The 10,621-nt window shown below is 47.1% G+C and overlaps 1 long non-coding RNA gene across 1 annotated transcript; it reads left to right on the top strand.

Moving 5' to 3' along the window:
* The first annotated feature begins 552 nt into the window (after positions 1-552).
* Positions 553-2,832, top strand: LOC103676031. Its single transcript, XR_571982.2, has 3 exons — positions 553-910; positions 1,220-1,467; positions 2,596-2,832. It is a non-coding gene; the product is annotated as an uncharacterized LOC103676031 (long non-coding RNA).
* Positions 2,833-10,621: the final 7,789 nt, after the last annotated feature.

Raw genomic sequence — 10,621 nt, forward strand, 5'->3', positions numbered from 1 at the left:
CTTCCAGGGTGAATACAGACACCTGAGAGAAGGTGACAGTAAAAGAAGTCATGTCTTCCAGAAAGCCAGTGAATATCTCTGAACTTTGATTTATCTATGAAATGGTAGCTAAAACCAACAATCTGAAGGGACATTTAAGACTAAATAAAATCCCACATGCAATAGTATTTTTACAATGTCAGATACTCAACGCTCAGTAAATGTCCACTGATTATTCATCTACCACTTTCACTTCTCCCTACTCTTCTTTGGTTACTCCAGAATCCTTGAGATTCCTTTAGCCCAGGATGGGAGGAGAGTATCATTACAGTTGGTCCACCTGTTTGTCAAGAAAGTGGGAAAGTGCGTTGTGTTTAGACGATGAATCATGAAGGAGCATTGACCTCACATAGGATTTTCCATCTCAGCTCTGTGTGTGTGCTGGATTTCAGCCTCTAGAATTCCAGTATGCGGAGGGGTTTTAATGGTAAGCAAATTCAATCTCCCCCACTCATTCATAACTAGCGGTCTAGTGAACAAAGCGGTCTTTGGTAGAACCACCCCACTGTCTGATTTTGCAAACATGCTTCATTTCCACTTCCTAAGGGAGAAAATCCTAGAAAGAATGTGAGATGACCAGAAGGGGAACAAGATGCAACTTAACTACTGGCAAGTCCTACCATCAAACTAGAATTTTAAGTTTGCTATATTGGCCTAAAGAAAAAAAAATGGTTAGATTCTCAATCATAGAGGTTTTTGCTTGTTTGTTTGTTTTGGTTTTGTCAGTTATCTTAAAGCAGTAAGGTCCCTAACCCCCAAGAAGCTAAGAGGATGAGGGATGTGGAGAGATACTTGTTGAAGACCAATGAGCTGCCTTGGACAGTATGATGCCTGCCTGGGAGACATGACCAAGCTGGCAATGTCTGAAAAGGTGAGAGAGCCTCCTGGTTTCCAGCCTGTTCTCTCCAATTCGGTGTGCCTTCCAGTAGAATTAGTTTTTGGCCCTGCTACCTTTGTTCTTTCCCGTGTTTGCTAAGTGGGGTTCTGCTATGGTTCTCAGGCTGGGAGAGAACTTACTGCTCTGTGCCAGACTCCTCTTCTGGAATTTCTACTCCCTGAAAGGTGCCAGCCTAGAATTGAAGAGTTGGCTAATTTGAGTTGGTGGGTATCAGTTCATGAGCCAGCTCTGCCATTTATAGCAGTGTGACCACAGCCAATCGCTTTACCTTCCGTGCCACAGTTTTCATGTTGGCGGGTGGAGGAAGATGGTGTGTACCTCACAGAACTGCTAGAAGAGAGCATGGAAAGCACTGAAGAGTGCCTGGCACTTGGTCGACAGTCAAAGCTAGTTGGCTTTCTTCCTTGCCTCGCCCCGCATATTCCACTGTGTTCCTGGCTATGGAAGGAGGCTGGCAAGCATCAGGGACTATTAGGAAGATGAAAGAGGGAAGCTTCAGGAGGAAATGGTCTCAGGGACTTCAAGAGGAGGTAAGGAGCTCTCCTGTATCCGGTTCATTTTGTCCCTGAAAGAGTCTCATCTTTGGAACGTGGCATCACATGTTGGTCGTGCAGGACCGGGGCCTGGAAATGAAATTGAAGCTGTAGACAATCTTCCTATTCTGGATTTATGGTGCTATTTTGAAATACACCTAAAATCCCAGAGGAAGAATTCCATTACAAATACATATATATAATGTTGGCTTTTGTAGAAAGTGGGTTTTTTTAGCAATGCTGCAGGAACATTTATCAGTTAATATTTGAGAAAATAAGAGAGATACCCACTCCATTGCTGCTGACTTTTCAGTGGAGAAGACAGAATATTGAAAAAGTAATGACAATAAATTGAGCAAATGCTCTGAGAGGGGTAGCACCCAGTGCCGAGAACACTTAGTAGGGGCACCAACTTCGTTTGGTGGTGGGGGGGGGGTGGGCTGATGTGGTCGGGGAGAGCTTCTGGAACAGTGGCATTTAAATTGAGACCTGAAGTGTGAGTGGAGGAATTCTGCATGCAGAGTCCGAGGGTGTTCCTGGTAGAAAAAGCAGCATGTGCAAAGGCCCTGGGTGAGAGAGCATGAAGCAAGGTCGAGGACTTGAGGAAGTTTGTTGGGCTGGGATAGAGGACGGTAGGCAGGGATTAATCAGAGAGGTAGGCAGGGACCAGCTCGTGAACTTTCTGGGAAGCCAAGCTGAGGGATTTAAATCCTTTCCAAGAATCATAAAGTGTTTTGCTTGAAGAGTGACCATAATCAGCAAGGTTGGCCGCTGCGTAGGGCGCATTTTGACACACGTTAAACAAGAGACGAAGGTGGCCTGGACTCAGGCATTGACAATGGAGCAGAGAGAAGAGGAGGAATCAGAGATGTTTTGGGGAAATATTGACAGGGCTTGGCCGTGGGTTGAATGTGGCATGCTTGTGGAAGAAGGAGGTGTCAAGGAATCCAGGAATTCGGGGCCGGGTAGGGTTCAGTGAGCAAGAGGCAGGTGTTGACAGAGAAAGGGTGAAGTTCAATGTGTGAGCTGGGTTGGAGGGTTTAGTTTGTAGACAAGAGCTAAGATGGAGATAAGGATTTCGGGGTTATCAGCACAGAGATCACGGTTTCTCAAATTATATTCCAGGTACCACCTGCATCAGGCCCACCTGCCCTATTTGATACACAAAGACCAGTGGAGAAGGCTGGGATAACGGCTCAAAAGTTGTTAAATATTTTGCCCATGAAATGCGCACGGAGAACAGAAATTTGAACATCTTCCAATATAAGTGGCACTCGAAATAATGGTGTCCGCATGTTGCTGGTGTGGAGGGAAGGCAAGCCTGCTGGAGAAGCGGGAAGGGTCTCTCTCATTTGCCCTGGTCTCTCCTCTTCTTCTTATCCATTCAGCACCCCTTTGCCCCCCCCCCCCCCCCCCCCCTCCCCCTCTTCTTTCTTCTTTTTTNGCATAGACTCATTTTGTTTGTTTTGTTTTTTGGGGGAGGAATGGTACAAATGAGGCCCAGCCCCTTTCAATTTTTCTTTTCTTCTTTTTTTAGTCTAATTCAGGACAAAAAAAGCTTTCATCGAAAGAACAGATGTCATCTGCTTTGGTCTTTTGTGGTGGTTTTATTTTATTTTATTTAAAAAAAAATGCTCCTGCAGATGAGGCTCATTTAAACATAATGACGAGGCAACAAAAGCCCTTGCACAGAGGCGCTTCAGATTCGGTTTGACTCGAGGGAGGGAGCGCAGACAAGGAGATGTCCTGTCCACTTGGCTCCCCTCTTAGGGCCCCAGCAGCTGCATTTCAGATGCAAATGGAAGCTGAGGGTGGGGGGCGGAGGAGGGGAGTGGAAATGCCCAGGAAGCTGCCGGGCAGGTGTCGAGGATTCCAGACATCGCTGCAACAACAGGCTCTGCAAACACAGAGCTCACAGAGAGTGGGCTTGAGGGCGCTCGCTGGGAGGGCTCAAGTGGACCCGCAGCTGCGCTGGACATTCCTTTTCCTAACCATCAATGGGCTCTGTATTGAAAATATGAGAGCCAGCAAATGGCATGTTCGGAGAAAGGAAACGCTTTGGAAACGGAGCAAACATCAGGCTGAAGGGGCTTCCTCTGGGCCACGCTCCTTATTTAAACCCACGTGCTTGCGTAAAATAGATATTTGATATATGACATTGGCATCCTGAGGCTGGAAGGAATCCATGGAATTGTCCCATTCATCCGTCTCCTTCTATAGATGAGAAATATGTGTGGGGTCTGGGTGACTTGCCCCGGGTCACAGAGCGCCTGAGTGAAATGCAGGCATTCTGGGGGTAGTGACATTTCTCGAGGACGCTCTGTGCTAGACACAGTTCAATATATTGTGTGCACAACTTAATTTGCAGAGCAGACCTATGAGAGTTTTCCTCATTTCCATTTGTAATGTAAGGGGAAATTGAGGCTTCAGTGAATTCAAAACTTCTCCTGAGTCAAAAAGCTGGTAAGTCATAGTCAGGATTTGGACCTGGGTATGGATGCCTTATTCTAGAACTCATGCATTTTTCCATTATACTTCATTCCTAACTCCTGGAAAAGTATTCTTTTCCCTCAAGCGCACGTGCGCACGCACACACACACATCTATACTTATGTAAATGTTGTTTCTGTTCCCATATACGTAAAATGCATGAACATGCATAAATATTAAAACCTCAAAACAAACATGGGACTTCAGCTCTACAAGTATGAAACTAAAATGCTATCAAATTCAGCTATGGAATAGTCACGGTTAAGGTTGGCAACAATCCCTTGCCCCGTGTCTCGCACGGTATATGCACTCAATCAATATCTGGATTTGAATTGTGCCGTATGTCTGACAAGGGGCTTTTCCTTAGAGGCAGAGCCTAGTGTCTACCACTGTCACACCTCCTGTGAATCTTACTGTTTATGTTGTGCCGGTGTCCATGGGGCACCTGCCTAGACGTTAGTTCATTGCATCTTGGTAATACCGATGTAAGGAAGGAAAGCAGGGCCACTTGTCCCATTTTATAGCTCAGAAAACTGAGGCTCAGGGAGATAAACTCATGTTCCCAGAGAAAGCTGGAAGGTGAATGCAGACCTTCTCAGGCCAGCACACGGACAGAAGCTGTTTCCTGAGGGGCAAGGTCAGAGGAGAAGGGTCATCGGCATATAGGCGCACCTGCCTCCCCCTGCTGAAAGACACTGTGGTCCAATGGGTCAAACTCCAGATTTTCAGACAGACTAACCCAGCACCCTGTGGGTATGTGAGTGTGTAGGTGGTGCTGGAGGTATGGGGATCATGGGGACGGTGACCTGGGGGAGGTGAGACTCTGTGGGTGGTTCCTTTGCACAGATGCGTCACCCTCTGGGCCTGCCCGAGGACTGTGACAATGTCTGTGTGAGTGCCCACGAACAAGCACCCACATGGGTGACAATAACCACGAGTGTGCTAGGGCCATGGCCAGAGTCCCTGCCTGTGGCAGCGTGGGTCGTGGGTTTCTGGGTCCCTGTGTGGAGCCCTGTCTTTGAGCAGTTCTGTGACTTCAATCGGAGCCACTGAGACCAGCCATTTTGCTGTGTGGGTGGACCCACAGTCCCACTCCTTCCTTGGGAAAAATAACTCAGCAAAATCTACTACTACTGAGTGGGCCAAGGATGTGAAGGATGATGCAGTATGAAATCTGGCTCAGATACCTATTTTATGGATGGAAACACTGAGGATCAAGGGACAAAAGCAGTTTATTTATTACTTCATACTTGACTCTGATATTTCATTTACTAAAAAAAAAAAAATTGTTGAGTAAGCATTCTGTGGAAGGACTCACCTCTGAGGATTTCCCAGTCTGGTGGAGAGAGACATGTAAAAACAAGAAGTCACAATGCCAACAGGTGTTTACTGTGAGTGACTACGTTTTGACAGAACTCACAGAAGGAGCTACTAACTAATTTCTGGGTGTCTAAGAGGGCCACACAACAGAGGTGACATATGAGCCAAATCTGGCAAGAAAAATTTTTTCCAAAGACACAGAAGCGCTTACCTATGAGAAGGTAACATGTTCAAAGACCCAGAGGTGAGAAAAGTACAGTGTGATATGGGACTCAGGGCTGGCTGGAATCTAGGGTGTGACTGTACACATGAGTTTGTAGGGTGGGGTCAGCAGGCAAAGCCAGAAGGTGGGGAGGGGGTGCTGGATCAGGAAGGGCTTTATATACCAGACTCAAGAGGCTTCACTCTTTCCTGCAGGAACTGGGAAAGCTTTGAAGGATGTAAGCAAGGGGATAACAAGATTCGAAATAAGGTTCAAACATATAGTTGTGCAGGCAGTCTGGAAAGTGGACTGGAGAGAGACTGGAGGCAGGGAGACCAGTTGGAAGATGCCAGAAAGAGTCATAGTGCATGATGATGAGGGCCTGGCCAGTTCCAGCTGCAGTGGGGAAGGAAAGGCGGAAGTGGATGTGAGAGATTCGGGCCGTGACAGTGCCGTGAGTACTGGAACAATGGGTGGAAGAGGGACGCAGGACGTCTCAGCGCCGAAGTTAGTGATCGGGTAGATGGTGGTACAGTCAACCAGGAGAAGAGCTGAGGGAGGCAGGTGTGGAGGCCGTTGTGTGTACAGTTTTAAACTTCTTTCTTATTCAATGCTTGGGGGTGTCAAAGTGGTGGTGTGGATAGAGAAAACAGTCTGGAGCTCAGGAGAGAGGCTAAGGTTGGAAGTCAGATAGCTGTGAGGATTAGAACCCATGCACATTGATTTTGATGAGACAGAACACTATTTCAAATTCATCAAAAGTGGTATTCAAATATGTCTTAGCACGTGGGCTGAAAAGCTCCAGAGGTCAGAAAGATGTCCAGCATTTGCTCTGGAAGGTCCCCCTGGGCTGGCAGGGAGTTTGCCAAGGGGTGAAAGAGAGGATGCCCTGGGAAGGCATTCAAGCCCCTACTTGTCTGCTCTGTGTCAGGAGCCCAGCAGGGCCAAACCCCTTTATCTCGGAGTCATCCTTCATCAGATGGAGTGTTCACTTATTTCCTCTCCAGCCCCCGTGCCCTACCTACCACCACCACCTCCTCGCCTTAGTCACTGGAACTGAGTCATCCTTTCAGCTTATTCCTGTCACCTTTTCCTCCACCAGGACAGAGTCGCTTTGAGCAGGAGCTTCTGGGCCAGATGGGGACAAGAGGAAAGGTCTCAGATTCTGGGTTCCAATCCTTTTACCACTGTTTCTTTCCAGGAGACAGAGGGAAGAGTGAGGCTGGCCAGTCTCAGTGACTCCCAGGAAGGAAGGGATGAAAAGGAGAAACTCCAGGGTGCCAAGCAAATGCCAGATGTGTTAATATCCATTCTCCATCACAATGGGGAGCAGCGTTAACCTCACATGAACGTGAGGCTCTTGAGGTGAAGCCATTTCTCCAAGGTCACAGAGCAGGTTTATCTGAATTATTTTAAAGCTTGTATTATTTCTTATACATTGCTCTGCTCACCCTGTGTTGTCTTTGGGGGAGGATGGCATTGAAGTAAACTTGTCCGTGAGTGCCTACTATATGCAAAACACTACGCCAGAGCCATTCGCAACATCACATGTTGGAAATCCTTGATCCTTTGATCCATTCATTCAGTATTTTCTGAGTACTACCTATGAGCAGGGACTGCACAAGGGCTATGGAGATAGGAGACTCAGGGTCTCAGTCCTGGCACACTGCAACACTGATCACGGGATGCAGGGATCAAACAGCGAAAGCGTATTTCATAGTCTATGAAGAGTTCAAGGAAGATTTCTCAGAGTTACTTTGAGGCTGATATTGAAGGCTGAACCTGGAGAAGGGAAGCCAGGACTGTAGGAACTGTAAGCGCATGTTGGGAGCAAATGCAGGAAACAGGAGGTATAAAGGAAGAGTAGCATGGCTTGGCAGATGTTGGGTAGTTGTTGGGTTGTCAAGACAAGCTTTTATTCTTTTTAAGATTTTGTTTATATAATCGTCGGAGAGACTGAGAGAAAGAGAGAGAGAGCACAAGCAGGGGGCGGGGAGAGGCAGGCAGAAGGAGAAGCAGGCTCCCCGCTGAGCAGGGAGCCCAATGCGGTGCTTGACCCCAGGACCCTGGGATCATGACCTGATCCGAAGGCAGACATGTAACCGACTGAGCCACCCAGGCATTCCAGAGACAAGCTTTTAAAGCACTACTAACAAGAGATGAATTACTGAAGATTTGACTATGCTTATATTCTTCTATTGACCCATCAGCTCTTTACTGCATTCACCCCTTTTATTGCTTCCTCGGTACCAGATGCTGGGCAAGAATGTGGGGGTACAATGGAGAGCAAAAGGCAGGGACAGTGCCTGAGTGCTTGACATGAAGGTTAGAGACTCAGAGCAGATGGTCACAATCCTGTGGATGTTTGAAGAGTGTTAAAAAGGAAAAGAAGATGGTGTGAGAGACCACAGAATAGGGACCTGTTTTGGGGGGGTGGTAAGGAAGGGTCTTGTTGAAGAAATATCACTTAAGCTGAATCTGAAAAAACAAATGCAAGTGCTTAGATGGTGTGTGTGTGAATGCAATGGGGTTGAGGGTATGGTGGAGGATGTGGGGGTAAGGGGCAGGGAATATTGTCCCAGAAGGATGGCATTAACAAAGAGAAGACAAGCATTCTAGCAAAATAACAGTGCAGGATGGTCTAGAAGCTGGTGGCACCTTGTTGGGGTGATTGAACCCATGGCCTTGTGCCCATCCTGGGAAACTGCAGCTGAGCTTGGACTTGGATCTTTCAGCCACTTGCACTTCTGGGTTTGCTCTGTGACTAGGCCCTCTGTGTCTTGACGTCTTCATCTACGAAGTGGAAGAGCACACACCTATGTACCTTCCAGAATACTGATACTAACAAGAAATGGCGAAATAGAAGTCCTCTGCAGCCATTCTGTCAAGGACTAACAATTTGAAGTTGAGGTAAAAGGTCAGCAAAGAGCTTTGGAGTGTTCATTGAACACACACACAGACAGCCCAGGATCTCGCACAGTCAGCCGCTGGGAGACAGCTGTGGCTTCCCATTCCTGTATTTACCCATCTCTAAATGAAGAGGAGGGCTTTGAATGGATGGATGCAGGGTACTGCCACCAGGACCGTGCTTCTTGGGGTGCCCCTAAGAAGAGACAGCTTCCTTCCTTTTCCTTATTTCTAGTACCTTTTCTTTTCCTGAGCGAGAAAGGGGCTTTGGTCTGGAACCAAAGCACATCAGACACAAGGACTCATGTCTGAGTTGGACTCTAACCTCTGTTGTGCCACATATTGGCTATGTGACCTCGGGCAGTCCTTTCCCCAAGCCGAGGCTGTGTTTCCTCACCTCCAAGACAAGGTGGTTGGTCCAAGATTTTGGGGTCTTTGCAGCCTGACATGCTGGGACGTGAAGCCCTCACAGGAAGGCCCTGGGTTGTACTTAACCTGGTTTGGGATCACCATTTGCCTACGTTTGTGGTCTGGAAGGGCCCTCTCTCTCTTTCTTATTGTTGTCTTGTTACCCAATTCCAAGTTGCAAAGAAGTTTTCTCCAAAACACTTCCAGTACGAGCATTCATCGATGGCTTCTACATCATTTCAAGATTTTCTGTTGATGAGGGCGCAGTGAGTCTGAACTAATGCCAAATCAAGTTTGATTTATAATCCAGGTAGTGCAGTGATCAATCAGGGTAGGCCAAATGGAGAGTGATGGATAGCATGGTCAGGAATAGCCAGGGTAGGGATGGGCACATTGGTTTTCTCCGAACAACCAGTAATTAAAGCTTTCCCTTTCACCTCCACAATCCAATGCTCTCCTTCCCTGTTCCTAATTGAACATGAATTTCCCTGACAGTTAAGAGTTTGCTTGTTAAATGTGGTAGGTTTTTAAAATATATATTTACAGTTGTGTGTGTGTGTGTGTGTGTGTGTGTATGCACGAGTATATTCTGTGATTTGGCTCCTGTGTATTCCTTGATTTTGATGCATCATTGATTCCTGGGGTTCATGAAGATGAGGCAAGGAGACTGGCAAGAGCCTTAATGCTGTAAGAAACCCTAGTATCAGAGAACTTTCTCAACTCTCCTCTACGAAGGACATTTAGAACATAAGAAAGTAGATTTCGTTCTCCCAACGTGAGTCAGGGCAACCCCCAACTCCTCTCGTTTTCTTTGGAGGAGCTTGATGACCCTGGGAAGTGGGTGGGCCTGGACAAGGAAAGAGAGGCCCAGAAAGTCACCCAGCCAGCAAGTTTCAGTGCTTGGATTCAACTGCCACCTTGAGAAAAGATTAATACGTAATGGCCTAAGTCTCTCACAATGCGCATGTGAAACCAGCTTTGTGGATGTGGAGTCCGAGGCTCCGGAGCTCGTCTCCAGAGTGTTCTCTGGTCTGTGACTCAACTTGGGCAGCGTCCCTTCACATGGTGGTGCTTCTTTGCTCCATTATGAACATTACCACTCTGGTGAGACAGTTTCAGTCACGGCTTGCACCTCTGTCATTCTCTGTCCCTTTGAAAACTCATTTCATGGTCCAGTAGAGCAGAGTTTCATCCAATAGCACTCTGACTTTGTGGCTTCAAAGTGTGGTGCCCGCCCCCCGGCTTGGTTTGGGGGCAGTAATGCTTAACAGTTTGTAGTTAAAGCAACAATGACACGACAGTCAGGCTTGGCCCGACACCCTGACAATTCCTAACCCTCACGCTGCCAGTGGAATGGGTGAACGGGGATCGTTGGGTTTGTGATTCTTCTATAGAATTCCTGCCCCATCCTCTACAGCTAGACGAAACAAGGAAACTCACTTAGCCATGGACCAAAATAGTATTTTATGGTTCGGAAAACTTGTGCCGTGTCGACCACCTCTCAAGTCTCAATGCTAACAAGCTAGAAATAAATGGGAACAATTAATTCTAAAATTATCCCAAAGGCTATCCTTTTCTCCAAAGGTCTAGGTTGGTTTAATGTGTGGAGTATGTGCTGAGTTTTTTCTTTCAAACATTAATAAAATTATATATCCAGCTCTAGCCTCCAGAGCTCTGGGGTCCCCAGAAATGGAGTGTCCTAACATGTCTGTCCCGTTTCCAGGGTAGCCCTTGCATAAGTGCATCAGTGTGAAGAGACAGTGGACTTTGAGAGTTCAGTACCCTCAGATGCTCCAACCGTAGACGCTCGGTTCCCGGTTCAGCT

The sequence above is a fragment of the Ursus maritimus genome, unplaced genomic scaffold (assembly GCF_017311325.1).
Source record: "Ursus maritimus isolate PB19 unplaced genomic scaffold, ASM1731132v1 scaffold_4, whole genome shotgun sequence".
Lineage (NCBI taxonomy): Eukaryota > Metazoa > Chordata > Mammalia > Carnivora > Ursidae > Ursus > Ursus maritimus.